Source organism: Chlorocebus sabaeus, chromosome 17, assembly GCF_047675955.1.
Source record: "Chlorocebus sabaeus isolate Y175 chromosome 17, mChlSab1.0.hap1, whole genome shotgun sequence".
Lineage (NCBI taxonomy): Eukaryota > Metazoa > Chordata > Mammalia > Primates > Cercopithecidae > Chlorocebus > Chlorocebus sabaeus.
The window spans coordinates 50,196,030-50,218,567 of NC_132920.1; the positions used below are offsets into that span (position 1 = coordinate 50,196,030).

The 22,538-nt window shown below is 34.3% G+C and overlaps 1 protein-coding gene across 1 annotated transcript in view; it reads right to left on the reverse strand.

Annotated features, from left to right (window-relative positions):
* The window catches only part of DEFB112 (defensin beta 112), a 365,076-nt gene that overhangs the window by 111,176 nt on the left and 231,362 nt on the right, over positions 1 to 22,538 (reverse strand). Inside the window, exons 3-7 of the mRNA XM_073006058.1 lie at positions 18,305 to 18,447; positions 10,886 to 11,058; positions 9,171 to 9,239; positions 4,752 to 4,966; positions 3,664 to 3,786 (exon numbers count right to left, since the gene is read on the reverse strand). The gene's annotated coding sequence lies outside the window, so the exon portion shown is untranslated. The remainder of the gene's footprint in view (positions 1 to 3,663; positions 3,787 to 4,751; positions 4,967 to 9,170; positions 9,240 to 10,885; positions 11,059 to 18,304; positions 18,448 to 22,538) is intronic.

Sequence of the window (22,538 nt, forward strand, 5' to 3'; positions counted from 1 at the left end):
GAGCTAACATTAGCTCTCTTAAAAAATATTTTAGCTTCAAGGGTACATATGCAGGTTTGTTACGTAGGTAAATTTTACTGATTATTTTGTCACCTAGATACTAAGCCTAGTACCAAATAGCTTTCTAAGGCATGGAGTTTTCTAACACTGGAGTTTTCTACAAACCAAGGGCCAGGACTGCTTTCACATTAGGGAGGTCTGGAGTTCCACAAAGGAGAGGATGGCAGGTAACAAATATTGGAAATAAGATGAGCTGACGTAGATCATGGGAACTGAACAAAAAAAAAATGGAAAAAGTGACAGTCACGTTCCATCATTTTGAAAAGAACAGCTATGACCTCTGACAGAGTCCAATATGCTTTTCTGAGAGTTTGAACAATTCCTAGGTGAGCTGTCACTTCCTGGTTGCCGGTCTGAGGAGGTACTGACAATACCATTGTGGTGTTCTCAGTTAAAGGAATACAAACAAGCAGCCAATGCTCCTAGCACAAGATTCTTAAAGATAATTTGTCATAACTGTTCTCCCTCCCAGGACAGCAATAGACATTAGTTTAGGAATAGCATGTAGTATTCCTTACTACAATCAAATGCATTTATTTATAGATTCTTCTGCCTGAGTAAAGTAGAGATTAGGGCAGTTTTCTGTCTATTTCTCTTACATAGTTGAATTTCTGTGAAGGTCATGCAGACCTTGTTCATGTCTAGCAACTTGGTACGTGTCTGGATGAGCACATGTGTGGGGTTTGAGAAGGATAAGGTAGGATTAGGTTTCATAACATCTATTAATTGTGAGAACCCCTTCAAAAGGGAGGAGATTCAAGTCTACACGTAAGTGTGGTCCAAGCATTTTGTGTCACTGGAAAATTGCTTCAACTCATTCCTATGACACAGTAACATCCAGAAATAGTAGCTGCCTTGGTAGTTAATGAAATAATCTCCATTTTATATAAAGTGATTGAGTTACCACAGAAACTTAGCAACATTACACATAAAACCAAGGACAAAATAAATATCATCTAGGGAAATTGATGCACAGAAAACAGTTGTATGTTCTTTGCATATTCAAGTACCATTAATGAATCAATTAGGACATATTTTAATAAAATACTTAATATATATTTTTAAATACACATACATTTGTTTAACAAATAGATTCTGAATAGCAGAAGAATACTCTGCAAATTCCATAAGGTGAAGTTATAAAACTACTAATGAAATTTGAATGTATGCTTAGCTTGTATTTAATAAATATTACTAACTTGATCAGTTTTTTCATGGCCTCTGAATTAATCAGAATATCCCACTTAGTACTTTCTCTCATCTTGTTATATGTTGAGTGACTATAAAGGAAGCCTTTGTGACTGCTTTTTAGTACACTGGTAATGCTCACCTGTTGCTCTCAAATTCCACTCCTAACCTCCATCCCCACTTATATGGTTTGGCTGTGTCTCCACCTAAATCTCATCTTGAATTAAAACTCCCATAATTCCCACATGTTGTGGGAGGGACCCGGGGGGAGGTAACTGAATCATGGGGGTGGGTCTTTCCCCTGCTGTTCTCGTGACAGTGAATAAGTCCCATAAGGTCTGTTGGTTTTATAAAAGTCAGTTTTCCTATACAAGCTCTCCTTGCCTACCGCCATGTAAGACATGACTTTGCTTCTCCTTCACCCTCCATCATGACTGTGAGGCTTCCCCAGCCACGTGGAACTGTGAGTCCATTAAACCTCTTTTTCTTTATAAGTTACCAAGTCTCAGGTATGTTTTATTAGCAGCATGAGAGCAAACTAATACACTCACCCACCCCACTATGACACTTAGCTGTACTGTGCTAGTACTTAGTTAATTATCAGAATAGCTATTTTCAGCAGACATTTTATTATGGCCACCACCACTCATTCCAAATCTTTTAATGTTAATCTTTTCAGTAGCTTATGAGGTTCAGAGCATTGCTTTTAATGAATTCTATACATAATCATGAATGAACCTTCAATGCAAAGGTAGAAGATCTAAACATAAAGGAATGAGATGTGGAAGGAGAAGGGGAGTTCTCAGCAGATTGAGAGCAGAGGGAAATTGCTCTGGACAGGATTACTTAGCAAGGGCTTATCCACCCTCCTTTCCAGAGGACATCTGTAAAGGGGCAAGTCTCAGAGACTTGTTCATTTTCTGTTTTCTTGGGAAACTCTGAACTGAATATCACAGAAGTTTGTAATGGTCTTAAGATCCTGCAGACTTGATTTCTGAAAATTGCTAATCCATTTTCTTCTTCTAAGAAGGATGCCTGAGGAAGTTATTTTCACTCTTAAGTTTTTCTCAAAACAAGGAGAATTAGTTAGCTGTTAAAAACAAAATCATTAAGTGTTCCACTGTTGTCTATAGAGTACATAACCTAAGGATAGAACAAATCCTTGCCCTCAAGGATCTTACAATCTCTCTCGAAACACTGGATGTGTATTAGCATTTTTATAGTGCAATCATTCTGTGATGTTGTTAGAAATGCTTTATTTAAATGGGCACAACAGTTATATTTTATTCTAATGAAGACTCATTGGCACTATGGATTAGCATTTGCCAGTGGGAAAGTGGCTATTAACCTTGATATATGTGAATGCGCCCACATATAGGAGCCATGTCTCTAAACAGAGTACATTTTCTAAGGTAAAACATGAGGCTAGGGGAGTAGTGAGTGAGAAGAGACCATATACATGCTCTATTTAGTATAGTTGGTATATTTGAAACTAGAAGAGAATGGAGAGGTTGTTCCAGACTCCAGATATAGGTGAACCTAACAACTCTTGTTAAAATTCTGCTATCAGTATCAGAAAAAGTAAGGTAGTTTTTTGTTTTGTTTTACCTTTCATTTTAGGTTCAGTGGTACATATGCAGTTTGTTATATAGCTAAATTGTGTGGTGCAGGGGTTTGGTGTACAAATTATTTTGTCACCCAGGTAATAAACACAGTATCCAATAGGTAACCTACAAACACCTGGTCTTGTTTTTTAATTTTCAGCTTATCATTATTAAATCCTAGATAAGAAAATACTGAGAGTAAATTGAGGTTGAGTAAATCTTACCTTGACACATCCAGTTGTAAGGCATAAAGGTACTAACCCCTATGTTGTTTTTTGATACTACTATTACTAGGTACGAGTTACAGGATTGTTAAAATGCATTGGGCATTTCTATGAGATAGCCCATCTAATTCTCACAACTATAAAATAAGTATTAATGTTCCCTATGATTCCAAAACTTACACCAGTGGATCCAGGATTCTTTCTTAGTTTTGTCAAACTCAATATTTTTACTCTTTTTACTTTAAGGTTAATATCAGTCTTAATATCACTAGACTATACCAACTCTTATATACACAAACATTCACATATATGTGTACATATTAAAACCTCACAAATATCAATACCAAATATGCTACAGCCTCCATAAAAACACTTATTACACATAAACATTTGAAAATCAAGATTATCTATACTGTACAGAAATATCAAATCAGAAAATAATAGACGATTCCTTTCTCAGATATGCTGACTCTAAGACTTCATGTCTCCACAATTTATCCTAGATTTAGAAACAGCAACAGCATGAGCACAAATCCACTTTGGAATACAATATTTCTACCCAAACCTTCCAATTCCCTTGGCACTACCTTCGGTTTCAGTGATGGAGTTCTTTTTGTTTGTTGTTTCTCTGCTTGTCTTCCTTATTTTTACTTGCTTTGATGTCTCTAATCCCACTGATCCGCACAGGTGACCAAACTTTCATCCGTAATCTGTAGCATTCAAATTAAAGGAACAGTTTATAGATTCTAGGATTTCCTGAGCACCTCAAGTAAATCCTTCCTAGGCCCCTTATGAATGGATAAAACCATGAGCAGCGGATGAAGCTAAATTGATCCCAATGAATGTACCACAAAGCATCAAATTGTATTCACTGCCAGCCAACAAACAAATAGAAATCTATTTCCCCCATTTTTAAAATAAATATATTTATTATGCTTTACTTTTAGCCCAGTGCCACTTGATCAAAACTGAGATTTTCCTAGCAGATATAAGATTCATAGAAGTAATGTGTCTTTCATTAGGTGATAAACAGCATTTACTATTGGACAGACTTCAGCTTTTTGTTGCTCTCTTCAACTGCAGACTTCTGAAATGCTACGCTGGTCTGTATTAAGAACAAATACTCTTTTTTCATAGAAAAATTCTATACCTCTTTAAAGAAAACATATAGAATGGAGATAACTGAATTTCTTTCCTAGTCACATTAAACAGAAAGGCTAAGCTCCTACTGACAGGAAAGATGTATTTGCAAGTGATTAGTTATATTTCTATCATAGTGCTTGTCTGTGTTCTTCCTTTGATGTTTAAGCAAAGCTCTTGAACACGCTGGGTTGTATGCTCTGATGTTGATTTATAGGTGGAACTGAATTCCAAACACTAAGCCAGTAGGTAGGCTTTAATAAAAGGCACAGACTTTCTCCCTGCTGGTTAGTGTGTGACTAAGCTATGTTGTTCTAGGGCCTCAATCTGTCAAGACAGACGTGCAGTGACGGAGTCCTTTGACCTCAAAGACCTGAGCTATTTGCAGAGGGTCACATTCTGCTGTTTAGGATTGGAGGTTTTAAACTCTTGGAAAAAAATAATAAACTATGTTAAAAAAACAAACAAACAAAACAAAACTGTTTTATGTTCAACAGTGATGTTGAAACCCTTTTTGTTAGAAGTTAAGGCATACCTAGGAGGGAGAAGATAAAGGTAATCAGGCAGTCAGTCATATGGCACATCAGATTCAGGCCAGGCAGTGTCAGTCCTAAAGCAAGAACATCAGAAGGAATGGTAGGCCATCTTCCACAGGCTGTTGTATGCCTAGCCAACTGACAACTCTCAGGGAGTTGGACAGTGGGGATCCAGGAAGCATCGTGAGCAGCTCAATAAAGCTATCTGGTTGGGCTACAAAACGAGAAAAAATTAATGCAATAGAGATATTAGATTAAACAAAGAGAGGCATCCCCATCTGGCCAAGCTCAGGGATGTGAGAATTACTAAAGTCATAAAATGAGGGCATGTTTAACACCTCAGTCTGCCGGCTTCGTGGTCTCAACACATGAAAGGTACAGAACCACGCAACCACACTACCATCTGAAGAAAGAGAGATGCAGTTCACTATTCATTTTTGCCAGAAATGCTTTATTTCCACCTAGGTATTTTGCAAATTGAAATTTCTACTTTATATTCAGTTTATTTGGGGATTCTCTATCGGCAATCCCAGAAATACAATGAATGTAAGCTTTTCAAAGCCAGGGAATAGATTTTAAAAGCAAACAACAAACGAATAACACTAGCATGCATTTCTTTTGAAAAAGACATAAAATCTCTGTTGCATAAAATATCTTAAAAATAGAAAATCTGCAAAAAGCAATACCACTTGCCAAAGTTAACTACTTTTAAATTTCTTTCCAAATTTGTTTCCATCATTTTCAAAGAAATATATCAACATGTACATGTGTAGATATTTGTGCATTTGTGTATAAACTTGTGTTCACAAACACAGTATGTGTTCTGTTTTGTACTTTCATTTTTCTACTTATATTTTAATTATAATTAAAAATGCTTTTTAATTTTTTATTTCATATAAGGCATGTATAATTTCATTGTAGCAATGAAAGATAGTCAACACTTGAAAGTTAATATTGTCTCCAAATATTTATTATTGTAAACACATGATATCTTGAATATAGATTTAAATAAACATTTGCTTTCTCAATTAATGAATACATGAAAATAGGCATTCTTAGTACATACATTTCTCATTGCCCAACATATTTAAATATATTTAATATGTGTAAATATACTTAAATATACTTAATCTATTTCTCTCCAGGTGATGTAGCACTAGCAATAGAGAACTATGAATCTAGACCCAAAATTCAAATTTTTCTTTGTTCTTAATTGGCTCTAAGCCATTTATTCCAACTTGCATACTAACTCATAATTTTCTTATAGGTGAATCTTAAGAGCAAGAAGAACTTGTATATAACCTTATCTTTACTCAAATAGGGCATAAATACTGTAAAACTCTAAGGACCACCAAGTGCTCTAATAAAGACTTCGTAAAATTGACATTTGATACTCAGCCATGTTGAATCAACACATCTTTGTATAATTTACTTTTAATTTTTTTTAACTTTTATTTTAGGTCTGGGGGTACATGTGTGGGTTTGTTATATAGGTAACTTGCATGTCACAGGTGTTAGGAACATAGATCATCACCTAGATGGAAAGCATAGTAACCAACAGGTAGTTTTTAGGTCTTCACCCTCCTGCCTCCGTCCACCCTCCAATAGGCTCCGGTGTCTGTTGTTCTCTTCTGTATGTCCCTATGTAGTCAAGGTTTAGCTTCCACTTATAAGTGAGAACATGTGGTGTTTGGTTTTCTGGTCACTTAGGACAATGGCCTCCAGCTCCATCCATGTCCCTGCAAATGACATGATCTCATTCTTTTTTATGGCTGCATAGTATTCCATGGTGTATTAGTACCACATTTTCTTTATTCAGTCTACTGTTAATGGGCATTTAAGGTTGATTCCATGTCTTTTCTTTTTCTCTTTTTTTCTTTGAGATGGAGTCTTGCTCTGTCACCCAGGCTGGAGTGCAATGGCATGGTCTTGGCTCACTGCAACCTCCACCTCCTGGGTTCAAACAATTCACTGGCCTCAGCCTCCTGAGTAGCTGGGACTACAGGTGCCTGCCACCACATTCAGTTAATTTTTGTATTTTTGTTTTAGGAGAGATGGAGTTTCACTCTGTTGGCCAGGCTGGTCTCGAACTCCTGACCTCATGATCCACCCACCTTGGCCTCCCAAAGTGCTGGGATTACAGGCGTGAGCCACCACGCCTGGCCTCCATGTCTTTGCTATTGTGAATCTTGCTGCAATGTACACATGCATGTGGCTTTGTGGTAGAACAATTTATATTCCTGTGAGTATGTACCCAACAGTGGGATTGCTGGGTCAAATAGTAATTCTGCCTTGAGAAATCACCAAACTGCTCTCCACAGTGGCTGAACTAATTTTCCCACAAGTAGTGTGGAAGTGTTCCCTTTTCTCCACAATCTCACCAGCATCTGTTATTTTTGACTTTTTAATATAGCCATTTTGAATGGTGTGAGATGGTATCTTATTGTGGTTTTGATTTACATTTATCTAATGATTAGTAACGTTTAAGCATTTTTTTCTTGTGCTTGTTGACTGCATATATGTCTTCTTTTGGGAAATGTCTGTTCCTGTCCTTTGCCCAGTTTTTTATGTGGTTGTTTGTTTTTTGCTTGCTGATTTAAGTTCCTCGTAGATTCTGGATATTAGGTCTTCGTTAGATACATAGTTTGCAAATATTTGTCCCCATTCTGTGCATTGTCTGTTTACTCAGTTTATAGTTTCTTTTGCTGTGTAGATGCTCTTTAATTAGATACAATTTATCAAATTTGTTTTTGTTACCATTGCTTTTGGTGTCTTCCTCATGAAATCTTTGCCAGAGCCTGTGTCCAGAGTGGTATTTCCCAGGTTATTGTCAAGGATTTCTGTAGGTTTAGGTTTCACATTTAATTCTTTAATCCATCTTGAGTTGATTTTTTGTTTATGGTGTAAGGATTTCTAACTAAATGCATACCTAAATATATTTTCTAATTGCATAATTATGAAATAAAAGCATTTATTGTTTATGTGTACTGTTTTACATATCAATATTTATGACCATTTAGCCAAAATTCCACTTGGTTATCTACACGTGTGTTTTAATTATTTATTAATTGATTTTTTTCTCTTCTTAGTCATTATTTTTTATTTGTATCCTCTAATCTAGGGGTCAATAAATTATGGCTCACAGGCCAAATCAGACCTGCATCCTACTGACTCTCAAGCAAGATACGTTTTCTACATTTTTGAAGTGTTGTAACTCCAAAAGCGAATATGAAACACACACCATATGTGGCCTACAGATTATAAAATCTTCACTATTTGGCCCTTTATGGAAAAATAGGACTGACTCTTCCTCTAATCCCACCAACAATCTAGGCCAACACTAGCTTTCCCAAAGTGATTTGTGGAAACATCAGTTGACTGGTATTAATGGTGTTGGCGGGAGAGGTACAGGTGTGGCATTCTGTGGTCAAACGAATGTAGGAAACCCTATGTTAAACAAAGTTAACCCATTTTGTTATTGTAGTATGTTTTAATATTTACTTTTAAAAGTAAGAAGAATATAAACCAAAAGTCTTTGTTTTTCAGGATTACTGCTATGAAAGCTTTGTTTGCTATGACTAGTGTTCTATGAGAATTTGCTTAGATACATTTCTTGACAATAAAGAGGAAATGATATTGAAGGTGAAAGTATGGTGTCATAAATTTAGTTTTAGTACAATGACAAATTCTCATTATATTCATCCTATTTTTTGGGATTCATTAGGTTAACATATTTTCATGGTAATAGTTATATCTACGCATGAAAATAAAACATATAATTCAGAATTTATTCATATTTTCTAGGGTTTTTTTAACTTAAATTTTCTAATATTCATGCTCAAAATTTGAGATGAGGGTGGGATGACAGAACAGAAATATGTTGACTAATGAAAATAATTGTTTTTTTTTATTATAAATCAACTTTTACATACTGTTAGAGGTAATATTTTAATCTTTCTAGTTCCAGCCTCTATTGGTACCTCTGGGAGAGGGAAGGACTACATTATGCAGCATAGAAAATTATGCCGTGACTAAAAGAAGGTAGCTGTTGAAGTGTTAGCTTTTTCAGTTCTCAGCTCTCTGCTGTATCTTGAATTAATGTGTTCTATTTATCAGCTTCATTTATAAATTATTGACTTTCAAACCCTGCCTACTACTGAACTCTCTAAGTAGAGATCTGTTCCAATTGCCACATATTACATTTATTTATCTATATATACATATTAATGTGTGCAAATTCATATTTTATTCCATACTTGATATAAACATCAGAATGCTTTAGGTAAACTATAAAAACTTGTAGGTAAAATGCATGCAAAACCAACGTGAAAAAGTTCTTTAATAATTTCTCCTACATATTTTAAAAGTAGACTTTGTGATCATTAACTCCTGAATTGTTAGTATTTAACATCGCTTACCTCAAGGGGTTGGACTAGGAGATGTCCAGAATCTGTGTTAGAACCATGATTCCAGAATGTTCTTGACACCTATGATAATAATCAAATACTATACATGTAACCTAGCCTTCCATATATCTTTCTACTTTCACCAAACTTAGCACCGTTTTTTTAAGTTCTCCAAATTTCAGTCTTCAAAAAAAAAAAAAAAAAAAAAAAAAAAAAAAAAAAAAAAAAAAATCCTATTTTTAGGGTAAGAAGATGGCATTTAACATCTTTTTTATTACCCAACTATTTTAACTAACATTTTCAACTTCCTGTTTTGATGTGACCTCAGAAATCTTTAATCATAGGGCCCAAAAAATAATTTGCACAATGTCCAAATGCAGCTTGAAAGAGAAAAATAAAAAGTGGAAAGGAAAATTAGACAATCAAAATATCAAAAATATATTCGATTTGACAATTGTATCACTGAAAAAGAAAACCTACTTATTTTAACATCCCCATGAATATCCCATTCAATGCTACAAAAGAACACCTAGTCAAGACCCTCTAAAATATTAATATAAGAAATTATATAAAAATCAATTTAATATTCTACTTGATTGAATAACTGAATACTTCAGACTAGTCAAATTCACACATAAAACTGACAGTCACAATAGGAAGGAAATTTCCTTTTCAGAACTACACAAGCCAGAATTTCATTCCAAGACTTTTTAACAAAAAGAAAAATGTAAGTCTAATAACTCATGAAACATTACTAATACTTATACTTTAAATTCATATCATAACACTATTCATTTATGTCCACTTGATAATTCCAGAGTTGATCACTGAATTTGTATTTTTATCAGATGCTCTGTGTAAGTTAGTGCATGAGCTCCTTCCTCTTCTGGCTTAATGTGGTGTGAAGCAAGCTTCTTTCATCATTCACACCATAAAAGTAATAACATTCATAGAGAAGAAGAATAATGATAAGCAGCAAATTTTGTATTGCTTAATTAAGTACACTCTCTAATTAAATGATGACTGCTTGTATGTTCTCCTAAAAATTAGAACAACACACACATGTATGGAATGAGAAAAAGGTTGCCTGACCACAACAATAAAATATATTTGAAGAAAAAGAAGATGCCACTTTTTCCTTTCTTTAGTTTTTAGATTCAATCCTTATTTTTTACACCAGATATTCATTCTAATACTATTAACACATGTGCCACAAATATTTTTTAATATAGAGAAAAAAATGCTTTAGTAGTCTATGATAATCTAGTTTATGTTTCTGCTTTTCATAAGCATGGCCAAGGAGATTATTACCCAAAATTCTTTAGCTGATGGAAATGACATTGACTTTTTTTTTTCTTTCTTTTTTTTTTTTTTTTTAGAGAGATGGGGTCTTACTCTGTCACCCAGGCAAGAGTGCAGTGGCACCTTCTTAGCTCACTGCAGCATAGAACTCCTGGGTTCAAGAAATACTCTCACTTCCATCTCCTGAGTAGCCTTCAGGCACATACTACCTATTCCGGCTAATTTTTTTGTAGAGATGGGGGTCTCACTATGTTGCCCAGGCTGGTCTCAAACTCCCGGCCTCAAAGCAACCCTCTTGGCTCAGTTTCCCAAAGTGTGGGGATTACAAGCGTGAACCACTGCACCCAGCATGACTTTTTAATTTTTATAAATTAATTGTGCTATTTTCACAAACTTCAAATAAATTTATAATAAAGTATACATACCCGCCAGTCTTGTTATTATATCAAAACTTCTCATTTATTGATAAATCCAAAAATCAATCCGATTTCAAAGTTAATTTTAAAATCCCAAATTCGGGACTAGTATTTTCTCACTTCACTCTGACATTACCAGGGCAGTATTTCCTCTGTCAATTCTGAAATATGAAATGAGAAATCTGCTTTTATTAATCTAGTTAGAGGAATGAACTTCAGACTTCTATAATGCAGCAAAGAAATTGAGTCAGGCAGGAAAAAAATAATGAGAAAGTTAGGATGCCTTAGTGAGCAGGCAGAGTCATTTTATGTAGAGGTTTCCCTCAAGCAACTAAATCGAGCCCAAACAAGCCTATTTCTCTGAAACTTGCTTTACCCGCCGTTCCGTCGCAAAATACATTGTAATAATATCATAAAACAGCTTGAGACGAAGAAAGATTCTGATTGACTGTTCAACATTCCAAAAGGGTAAATTAATATCTGTGAATCTCACAGCTGAAGCATTTTAATGCAAACTTGCAGTTTGTGGGAATTGAATCTGTCCGACAAAATCATTTATTTATATATAGAAAATGGGGGGAAATAGACATTTCATAATAGCAATGAGTTCAGGGGATGCTGTTATCATGAGCTAATCACATCCCATGGGCATGATCGCACTCAGCTGTGTCCCCTGTCTCGTATTGCTCCAGAGGAATGATTATCTCATGATAATAACCCTTATCGTGGCTTAGTGGGTAATAAAAAATATATACTTCCTTCCCAAGTTCTTGGGCATTTATTCATCAGCTAACTTTTTCCCTCTTGAGTTCTGGTCATATGTTACTTTCTGCTTAGAAAACAAAAAGAAATCTTGTATTCAGATAACATTTTCTGTTAGCAAAGTGGACAAAAATAAACAAACAAACAATAATAGTGTGACTGTATTGATCTGTTTAAGAGTGGCATTGCAGACAAGCCCTGATCATTTGAGACCTGTGCACAGAAGATCCATGCTTGCACTGACATTTGGTAGGATGTCTAGACTGGCTAATCCACTTGGAACAACAAATGCATTCGGTAGCATAGAAACAATGAAGGGAAATAGACGCTTATATAGTACCATACATATCTTTGTACTATGATGCATAACTATCCAACATGTACACTTTACTGGAGGTTATAGACTATGCAACTTCAAACGTGGTTGTCCCATTTAGACAAAACATCCTACCAATGACTCTCATACTGCCAAACTGCAAGGCACAGGTATGGCAACAGAAATTCAAGGTAATGTCAGTCACTGCCGCAAGAATCCCAGTCTTTTCTGTGAGTATTTGCAGCTTAAGATGCAAAGGCAACACGAATTCTGAGACAAAGTCATGAAGAAACAGAAAATCACAAAGGAATTAGAGCAAAAGACAATTGAGAAGAAGGGAAGTGGAACACATTTCTCCTTGTTTACTTGTTGCCTGTATCATAACTCTAAGATTCTCTAATATGCTCTGTTTATTAATAAGTACTTACCTATGCTTTTTGAAATTTCAAGAAATGTTATGCTTTCTATGAAGAGCATACTATTAAAAGGTATACCTCTTCTTATACACTAAGACCAATGTAGAGCAATATGCAACATTTAGTATTTAAAAAATTAAGCGTAGCTCCAATGAAACAATAAGTGCTCTGTTAAACATAGCATAAGCAATCCAGATGATTCAACTGAAAAATTAATTGTAGTATATATATTTAGTTACATAACATTGAGTATATGCGAACAACATCAATAAATCTTGATGCATAGAATTTTCATTCTGCAGAAGATATAAAACTTTACAGACCGTATTATACACATTAACATAGCTCCATTCTAAGGTATATCAAAATAACATTTTAGGAAAGTTTGGAAGTGGATGAGGGATAATACAAAAGGGAATAGAATTTACTTAAACTAAAAAATAAAGGGATCCTGGAGAGATGATAGTGTGACAGCATAGCCTTTCTTTTTTTCTTTCTTTTTTTTTTTTTTTTTTTTTTGAGATGGAGTTGAGAAGGAGTTTCACTCTGTCGTCTGGTTGGAGTGCAGTGGCAGGATCTTGGTTCACTGCAACCTCCGCCTCCCTGGTTCAAGCAATTCTCTACCTCAGCCTCCTGAGTAGCTGGGATTACAGGCATGCGCCACCACGCCTGGCTAAGTTTTGTATTTTTCTTAGAGACAAGGTTTCACTATCTTGGCCAGGCTAATGCTGAACTCCTGACCTCGTGATCTACCTGCCTTGGCCTCCCAAAGTGTTGGGATTACAGGCGTGAGCCACCGTTCCTGACCAGCATAGCCTTTCAATCTTTTCAATTCACGTAAAACTGACAAAGCAAGTAGATAGCAAAAGCTAAAACACAAGACATTATTTAAAACAAAATTAGAAAGGAGGGTGTGGGGAAAAAAAACTCAATCATACTGTATGGCATTTCTTTTTTTTAAAAAAATATTTTTTATTACACTTAAAACTCTAGGGTGCATGTGCAGGTTTGTTACATAGGTACACACGTGCCATGGTGGTTTGCTGCACCCATCAACCAGTCATCTATATCAAGTATTTCTCCTAATGCTATCCCTCTCCTAGACCTTCACCCCCCAACAGGCCCTGGTGTGTGATGTTTCCCTCTTTGTGTTCATGTATTCTCATTGTTCAACTCCCATTTATGAGTGAGAACATGTGGTGTTTGGTTTTCTGTTCTTGTGTTAGTCTGCTGAGAATGATGGTTTCCAGCTTCATCTATGTCCCTGCAAAGGACATTAACTCATCCTTTAATATGGCTGCATAGTATTCCATCTTGTGTATGTGCCACATTCTTTTTATCTAGTCTATCACTGATGGGCATTTGGGTTGGTTCCAAGTCTTTGCTATTGTGAACAGTTATGCAATAAACATATGTGTACATGTGTCTTTATAGCAGAATAATTTATAATCCTTTGGATATATAGCCAGTAATGGGATTGCTGGGTCAAATGCTATTTCTGGTTCTAGATCTTTGAGGAATCACCACACTGTCTTCCACAATTGTTGAACTAATTTACACTACCATCAACAATGTAAAAGAGTTCCTGTTTCTCCACATCATCTCTAGCATCTGTTGTTTTCTGACTTTTTAATGATCGTCATTCTAACTGGTATAAGATGGTATCTCATTGTGGTTTTGATTTGCATTTCTCTAATGGCCAGTGATAATGAGCTTTTTTTCATATGATTTTTGGCCACATAAATGTCATCTTTTGAGAAGTGTCTGTTCATATCCTTCACTCACTTTTTGATTAGATTGTTTGTTTTTTTTCCTTGTCAATTTGATTAAGTTCCTCATAGATTCTGGATATTAGCCCTTTGTCAGATGGATAGATTGCAAAAATTTTCTCCCATTCTGTAGGTTGCCTGTTGACTCTGATGATGGTTTCTTTTGCTGTGCATAAGCTCTTTAGTTTATTATATCCCATTTGTCAATTTTGGCTTTTGTTGCCATTGCTTTGCTGTTTTAGTTATGAAGCCTTTGCCCATGCCTATGTTCTGCATGGTATTGCCTAGGTTTTCTTCTAGGGTTTTTATGGTTTTAGGTCTTATATTTAAGTCTTTAACCCATCTGAGTTAATTTTTTATAATGTGTAAGGAAGGGGTCCAGTTTCAGTTTTCTGCATATGGCTAACTGGTTTTCCCAACACCATTTATGAAATAGGGAATCCTTTCCCCATTGCTTGTTTGTTTAAGGTTTGTCAAAGATCAGATGGTTGTCAATGTGTGGTGTTATTTCTGAGGCCTCTGTTCTGTTCCATTGGTCTATACGCTTTGGTACCAGTATCATGCTGTTTTGGCTACTGTAGCCTTGTAGTATAGTTTGAAGTCAGGTAGCATGATGCTATGTTCTTTTTACTTAGGATTGTCTTGGCTATATGGGCTCTTTTTTGGTTCTATATGAAATTTAAAGTACTTTTTTTTTTTTTCTAATTCTGTGAAGAAAGTCAATGGTTGCTTGATGGAGATAACATTGAATCTATAAATTACCTGGGGCAATATGGCCATTTTTCACAACATTGATTCTTCCTATCCGTGAGTATGGAATGTTTTTCTATTTGTTTGTGTCCTCTCTTATTTCCTTGAGCAGTGGTTTGTAATCGTCCTTGAAGAAGTCCTTCACATCTCTTGCAAGTTGTATTCCTAGGTATTTTATTCTCTTTGTACCAATTGTGAATGGGAGTTCACTCATGATTTGGCTCTCTGTTTATCTATTATTGGTGTATAGGAATGCTTGTGATTTTTGCACAATGATTTTGTATCCTGAGACTTTGCTGAAGTTGCTTATCAGCTTACGGATATTTTGGGCTGAGACGATGGGTTTTACTAAATACACAATCATGTCATCTGCAAACAGAGACAATTTGACTTCCTCTCTTCCTATTTGAATACCCTTTATTTCTTTCTCTTTCCTGATTGCCCTGGACAGACCTTCCAACACTATGTTGAATAGGAATGGAGAGAGAAGGCATCCTTGTCTTGTGCTGGTTTTCAAAGGGAATGCTTCCAGGTTTTGCCCACTCAGTATGATATTTTTGTAGGGAAGACAGAGGTAATGGAGGCAAAGACTCATGACCTCAAGAATAAGATAACCACCAATTTGAAAACAGGAACTAGAACTAAGTAGAGATTTGCCCCCTCCTACAAAAGGTGAGTGCAAAAATGTCCATTATAAGAAGGACAAAAAGGATTGGAGCAGTCTAGCCCCTGTGAACTCAAGATAAAAGGAGAGAAGGTCAAGACCAAAATTGAGAGGAACACAGTGAGGAAATAAAAACAGAAAATGGGGTTTTATATTGTTGAAAAGGTTTTCCTAATCTCTCCCTCATTTTAGGAACATGAAAAGTATAATTTCATATAAAAATTGGCAACAGAAATGATCAAGGTTACATTCCATGTAAATTTATAATAAGAAAAAAAGAAGAGGAAGAAGCAAACCAAAATTCTTATAGAAAATAAAAGTATACAAATGAGATTTGCTGACAAACAGAACAAATTCTATTTTAAAGAAAACTAAAAGAGTTTAAGATTTTGATAGCAAATATAAAATAATAATATAAATCAGAATTAGAAAAATTTAGAAAAGAGAATACAAAACAGTGTTACTAATAACAAATAAGAGAAAGTTATTTTAGAAAGGAAGACCAAACTATACAGAACACATGAGTTAATAACTACAACAGCTTACATTTTAAGGAAAATACAAGAAGAAAATAAATGAAATCCAAAATCAACTGAAAAATAATATTATTTGGAACTAAACTACAAACCTGATAATTTTGACCTAGACAAACACCACCTTAAAAAATTAATAAACATTAAAGAAAAAAGTTTCTTTGTGCATTTAGATAAAAAGAATACCTAATTTATTTATTTATTTTAAAATCTTGACAACAAAATTTTATTGTTTGGTTACGTCAAAAAAAATTTTTTTAAATTGTTAGGCAGTTAAGTCTGACTTATTAATTTAAACTATTTTAATATTAATTAAAACAATTTGCAAGCAAATACATATTCCTAAACAAGCAAAATTTTAAGGCACTTAATTAAGAAGACATGGTTGCCACACAGATATACTTCTCTTTAAAGAGTACATACTAATATAGAAATAAAAGTTCCGACAAGAAATTATATGTTAAATATCAACCATAATTACTCGATTTAACATGATAATAATCAGATATACAAATATTTTATGAAGCTTTAAGTGTGTACTTACATTCTTTTTGACATAAATATTTTAAATTTTAACTTTTATTTTAGATACAAGGCTTACACGTACAGTTTTGTTACATGGGAATAGTCTGTGAGGCTGAGGTTTGGAGTACTGATCCCATCACCCAGGTAGTAAGCATAGTGTGCAATAGGTAGTTTTTCAACACATACTCCCCTCCCTCCCTACTCACTCTACTGGTCCATAGTGTCTATTGTTCCCATATTTATCTCCATGTGTTTACAATGTTTAGCTCCCACTTATAAGCGAAAATTTGTGGTATTTGGTTTCCTGTTTCTACATTAATTCGCTTAAGATAATGGCCTACAGTTGTATCCATGTTGCCACAAAGAACATAATTTCATTCTTTTTATGGCTGCGTTAATATTCCATGGTGTATATGTATCATATTTACTTTATCCAACCTACCAACCTACCATTTATCGGCTTCTGGATTGATTCCATATCTTTGATATTGTGAATAGCACAATGACGACCCTAGGAGACTGCATGTGTATTTTTGGTAGAATGATTTATTTTCTTTTGGGTTTACACCCAGCAATGGGATTGCTGGGTTGAATGGTAGTTCTATGTTCTTTGAGAAATCTCCAAATTTCCTTCCACAGTGGTTGGATTAATTTACAGTTCCACCAACAGTGTACAAGCATTCCCTTTTCTCTGTAGCCTCACCAGTATCTGGTTTTTGTTTTGTTTTGGTGGTGGCGGGGGGGGGTGGTGCTTTTTTTTTTAATAATAGCAATTCTGACTAGTATGAGTTGGGATGTCACCATGGTTTTGATTTGCATTTCTCTGATGATTAGTGATGCTAAGCATTTTTTGATGTTTGCTAGCCACTTGTATGTCTTCTTTTGAGAAGCGTCTTTTCATATCTTTGCCTATTTTAAATGGGATTTTTTTTTTTTTTTGCTTGTTGATTTATTTAAGTTCCTTATAGATTCTGGTTATTACGGCTTTTTTGGATGTATACTTTGCGAAGATCTCTGTAAGTTGTCTGTATACTCTGATGATAGTTTATTTTTCTGTGCAGAAGCTTTTGAGTTTAATTAGATCCCAGTTGTCAATTTTTGGTTTTGTTGCAATTGCTTTTGAGGAGTTAGTCATAAATTCTTTCCTAAGGCCAATGTCAAGATTATTGCCTAGGTTGTCTTCTAGGATTTTTATAGTTTGAGGTCTTATATTTAAATCTTTAATCCATTCTGAGATTATTTTTGTATATGGTGAAAGGTAGGAGTTCAGCTTCAATCATCTGCATATGGCTAGATGGTTATCCTGGCATTGTTTCTTGAATAGGGAGTTCTTTCCTCATTGCTTGTTTTTGTCAGCCTTGTTGAAGACCAGATAGTTGCAGGGGTACAGCTTTATTTCTGAGTTTTCTATTCTGTTCCATTGGCCTATATGTCTGTTTTTGTACCTGTACCATGCTGCTTTGGTTACTGTAGCTTTATAGTATAGTTTGAAGTCAGGTAGTGTGATACCTCCAGTTTTGTTCTTTTTGCTTAGGATTGCTTTGGCTATCTGAGCCCTGTTTTGTTTCCCTATAAATTTTGGAATACTTTTTCCTAATTCTGTGAAGAATGACATTGGTAGTTTGATAGGAATAGTACTGAAACTGTAAATTGCTTTGGGTAGTAAGGTTATTTTAACAATATTGATTCTTACTATTCATGAGCATGGAACATTTTTCCATTGATTTGTGTTGTCTCATTTCTTTCAGCAATATATTGTAGTTCTCCTTGTAGATATATATCACCTCCTTGGTTAGCTGTATTCCTGGGTATTTTATTTTCTTTGTAAAGTAATACCTAATTTATAAGAAAAAGAAAATTACATTATCACAAGAATTTTTAACATTTTATCTCAGAAAAATAGATAAACATTTAAATATTCAAGAAAATGTTGAATGGAAAAAGGATTTTACAATCAGTAAAACAGATTTTTAAGTGTAAAGGTGGCACAGACAAACTGCTATTAGGTAAGAACTCAGGGAACTCACATTATTCCTGATACCAGAGAAAATACTTCAGGTAACCAAACAATTAGAGAGATGTTAACATAGGACTAGCCATGAATATTAAATACATAGTTAACTGTAAACATAGACCTACAGCTACATAAGAGCTAAGAGGAAAGAGTATAGTGTGCAATGACTATAGCTCTGACAGTCAGATATAGTGAAACTGAAAAATACCGGGAAGAATGGGAATAATACTCCTGCCATATTGGCAGTACATTTTGTAATTATGAGTAATTATGGAATATTCTGAACCTATCATCTCTCTATACTTGAGAACTAAGATCATTACTGTGGAAGAAACAGAATGCAGATGCAGTACTATGAGATAAAAATTTATACTCCTGAATTTAGATTGGAAGTATTGACATTAAATTAAAAAAAAAAAACTTATTAGAAAAAAGGTCTATTTCCAGTTTGAAAGTCAAATGTACAATTTGAGCCTGGAATATTTTATCCTATCAGATAGTAGGAACACTATTGATGACTCCTGGAGAAATTAGGGATCAACTTGAAAAAGGCTCCTACTGACCAAAAACAGGAGATTTTGAACTTCAGTAATGATAAAAATTGCAGTGGATTGGAATCAAATAAGATGTTTAAATCCATGCTTATAACAATGATTTTAAAAATGGCCATCTTTGGTAGAGAAGACAGGGAACCCATTTATTCCTTTGAAGTCTGGAAAATAATTAATTGTAAATTTTGCCTTCCCAATTTAAACCATCACATAGGGTAACCAAACAGTAGCTTAGGACAAATATGCTTTTGTAAAAGGATTCTCACTGATGAAAGAAAAATAAATGATAGAATTATAATATCACCATTTTTAATCCCCAATGAATAGATATAAACATTAATGGTTGCTAACATCATAAAACAAGAAAACTAGACTCCTTTTTACCTTCATATTTTTGTCAAGTGTCACCATAGTTGGGTCCAAAAGATTAAACCTGAGTCTGAAACAGTTTCAAGATCTCACAACCAAACTGGGAAAAATACAGACAGGAACATGTTAAATTGCATGATGAGTATATGATCAATTCATATTTTTGGAATCTGTACAGGAAATTCAGCATGGGTTTTTCAACAATTTAGTAAAACAAAAGGTTGGCAAGGAAACTGAACATCAAGAGATTTCAAAGATCCTATTTTTTTTTTTAACTTGGCATGACTATAACACCTGGGAGGTGCCTTTTGATAAAAAAATTATTTTAAAAATGTAAAGAAGTAAATACTATGTAAGTCAGAATACTGGCTGCCTATAGGAGAAGGTAGTGGCTTGTGACTGGGATAGGGCACAGGTATTCTAGGGTAGATTACAAAGTTCTATTACTTGACCTGATGATGTTTACAGGGGTGTTTATGTTATAATAACTCATTAGGTTATATAATTATTTAGCGTTTTTCTTTTTCCCTGAATCTGTGTTATTTATTTGTTTTTTATTTTGAGACAAGGTCTCACTCTGTCACCCAGGCGGGAGTGCAGTGGCGAGATCTCCGCTCATCGAAACCTCTGCTTTCCAGGCTTAAGCTATCCTCCCACCTCAGCCTCTCCCATAGCTGGAAGCACAGCTGCATGCCACCACACCAGGCTAATTTTTGTATATTTTGTAAAGACAGAGATTTGCCATATTGCTCAGGCTTGTCTCGAACTTCTGAGCTCAAGCAATCTGCCAGCCTCAGCCTCCCAATGTGCTGGGATTACAGGTGTGAGCTAGCATGCCTGGCCTATGTCTTAATTTGCAATGGAAATATAGTAAGTATGAATAATGAAGAAATAAAAAACATGAACAGACAAAAAAGAAGAAAAGAGATTGAATCAGTAATCAAAGGCCTCTTAAAAATAAGAGCCCGGAACAGTTGACTTCACTGGTGAATTTTAACAAACATTTAAATAAGAATTAATGCCAGTAATTCTTAAACTTTTATAAAGATTTAAAGAGGAGAAAGTACTTCCAAACTCATTCTATGAAGAGAGCACTACCCTGATACCAAAGCCAAAGATTCTACAAGTTAAAAAACAAAATTGGAAAGAAAAAAATGAATTGTCTATGTTTACAGATGACCTGATTGTATACATAGAAAACCTGAAAGACTCCACCAAAAAACTACTAAATTAAAACTAATACATGAATTTGCTAAAATCGTAGAATAAAACATCAACATATAAAAGCCAGTTGCATTACAATGCGCTATCAATGAAATATCCATAAAAGAAATTAAGAAAACAATCTCATTTACAATAGCATAAATAAAAACAAAATATATAGGAGTAAACTTAGCCAAGGAAGTGAATATTTGTACACTTGAAACTACAAAACATTGATGAAATAAACTGATGACACAAATACATGGAAAGATATTTTATGTTTATATATTGGAAAAAAATAATATTTTAAAAATGTCCATAGTTCCCTAAATAATCTACAGATTTGATGTAATCCTTACCAAAATTTCAATAGCTTTTTACAAAGAAGTAGAAAACACAATCCTAAAATTTGTATGGAATCACAAAAGCCCCAGAAAAGCCAAAGAAATCTTAGAAAGAAAAACAAACATGGAAGCATCACACTTCCTGATTTAAAATGATATTGCAAATCTATTATATCAAAACAGTATGGTACTAACATAAAAACAGACACATAGACCCATGAAACATAATAGATCCAAGAAATAAACTCACACATACAGTCTACTGATCTTTAACAAAGGCACCAAGAATACAAAATGGGGAAAGAATGGTCTCTTTAATAAATAGTATTGGGAAACTTGATATCGTTGTGCAAAAGAATAAAACTGGAACTTTATCTTACACCAAACACAAAAGAGTCAACTCAAAATAATTTAAAGATTAAATATAAGATATGAAATTCTAAAACATTCAGAAGGAGACATAAGAAAAGACCTCCCTGATATTGACTCTTCTTGTCAACAATTTTTTTGATATGATCTCAAAAGCACAGCAACAAAAGAAAAAATAAATAAGTAGAACTATATCAAACTCAAAAGCTTCTATACTGACAGGGAGATAATCAATAAAATGAAAAGACAACCTACAGAATCAGAGAAAAAATTTTCAAATCATATATCTAATAAAGGGTTAATATTCAAAACATATAAAAACTCATAGAACTCAGTAGCACAAAAAGAAATAATCAAATTAACAAATGGGCAAATGACCTGAATACACATTTTTACAAAGAAGAGATACTAATAAATAATGAGTATATAAAATGTGCTCAACATAACTAATCATGAGGGAAATGCAAATCAAAATCACAAGGAGGTATCATCTCTGTTAAGACGGCTATTACAAAACAAACAAACATTCAACCAAAAGTCTTGGCAAAGATGTAGAGAAAAAGGAATCCTTGTACATTGTTGGTTGTGATGTAAGTTGGCATAACCAGTATAAAAAAACAGAATGAAGTTTCCCTCAAAAAATTGAAAATAGAACTATCATATGACTCAGCAATCCTACCTCTGCGTATTTATTCAAATAAATTGAAATCAGTATTTCCAAAAGATATCTGCACTTTATGTTCATTGCAGCAATATTCACAACAGTTAAGATATGGAAGTAACCTCAATGTTTATGAATGATGAATAAATAAAGTGAGGTATGTACATGCAATGGAATATTATTCAGCCTTAAAAATAAGAAAATCCTGCCATTTACAACAACATGGTTGGGACTGGATAATATAATGCTAAGTAAAATAAGACAGATATTGAAAGACAAATTATATTGTATGTACTTACTTGAATGTGGAACCTAAAATGGTCAAATTCATATAAATAGAGAGTAGAATGATGGTTACCAGGAGGTTAGGAAAGGGGCAAATTGGGAGAAGCTAATCAAAGGATACAATGTTTCAG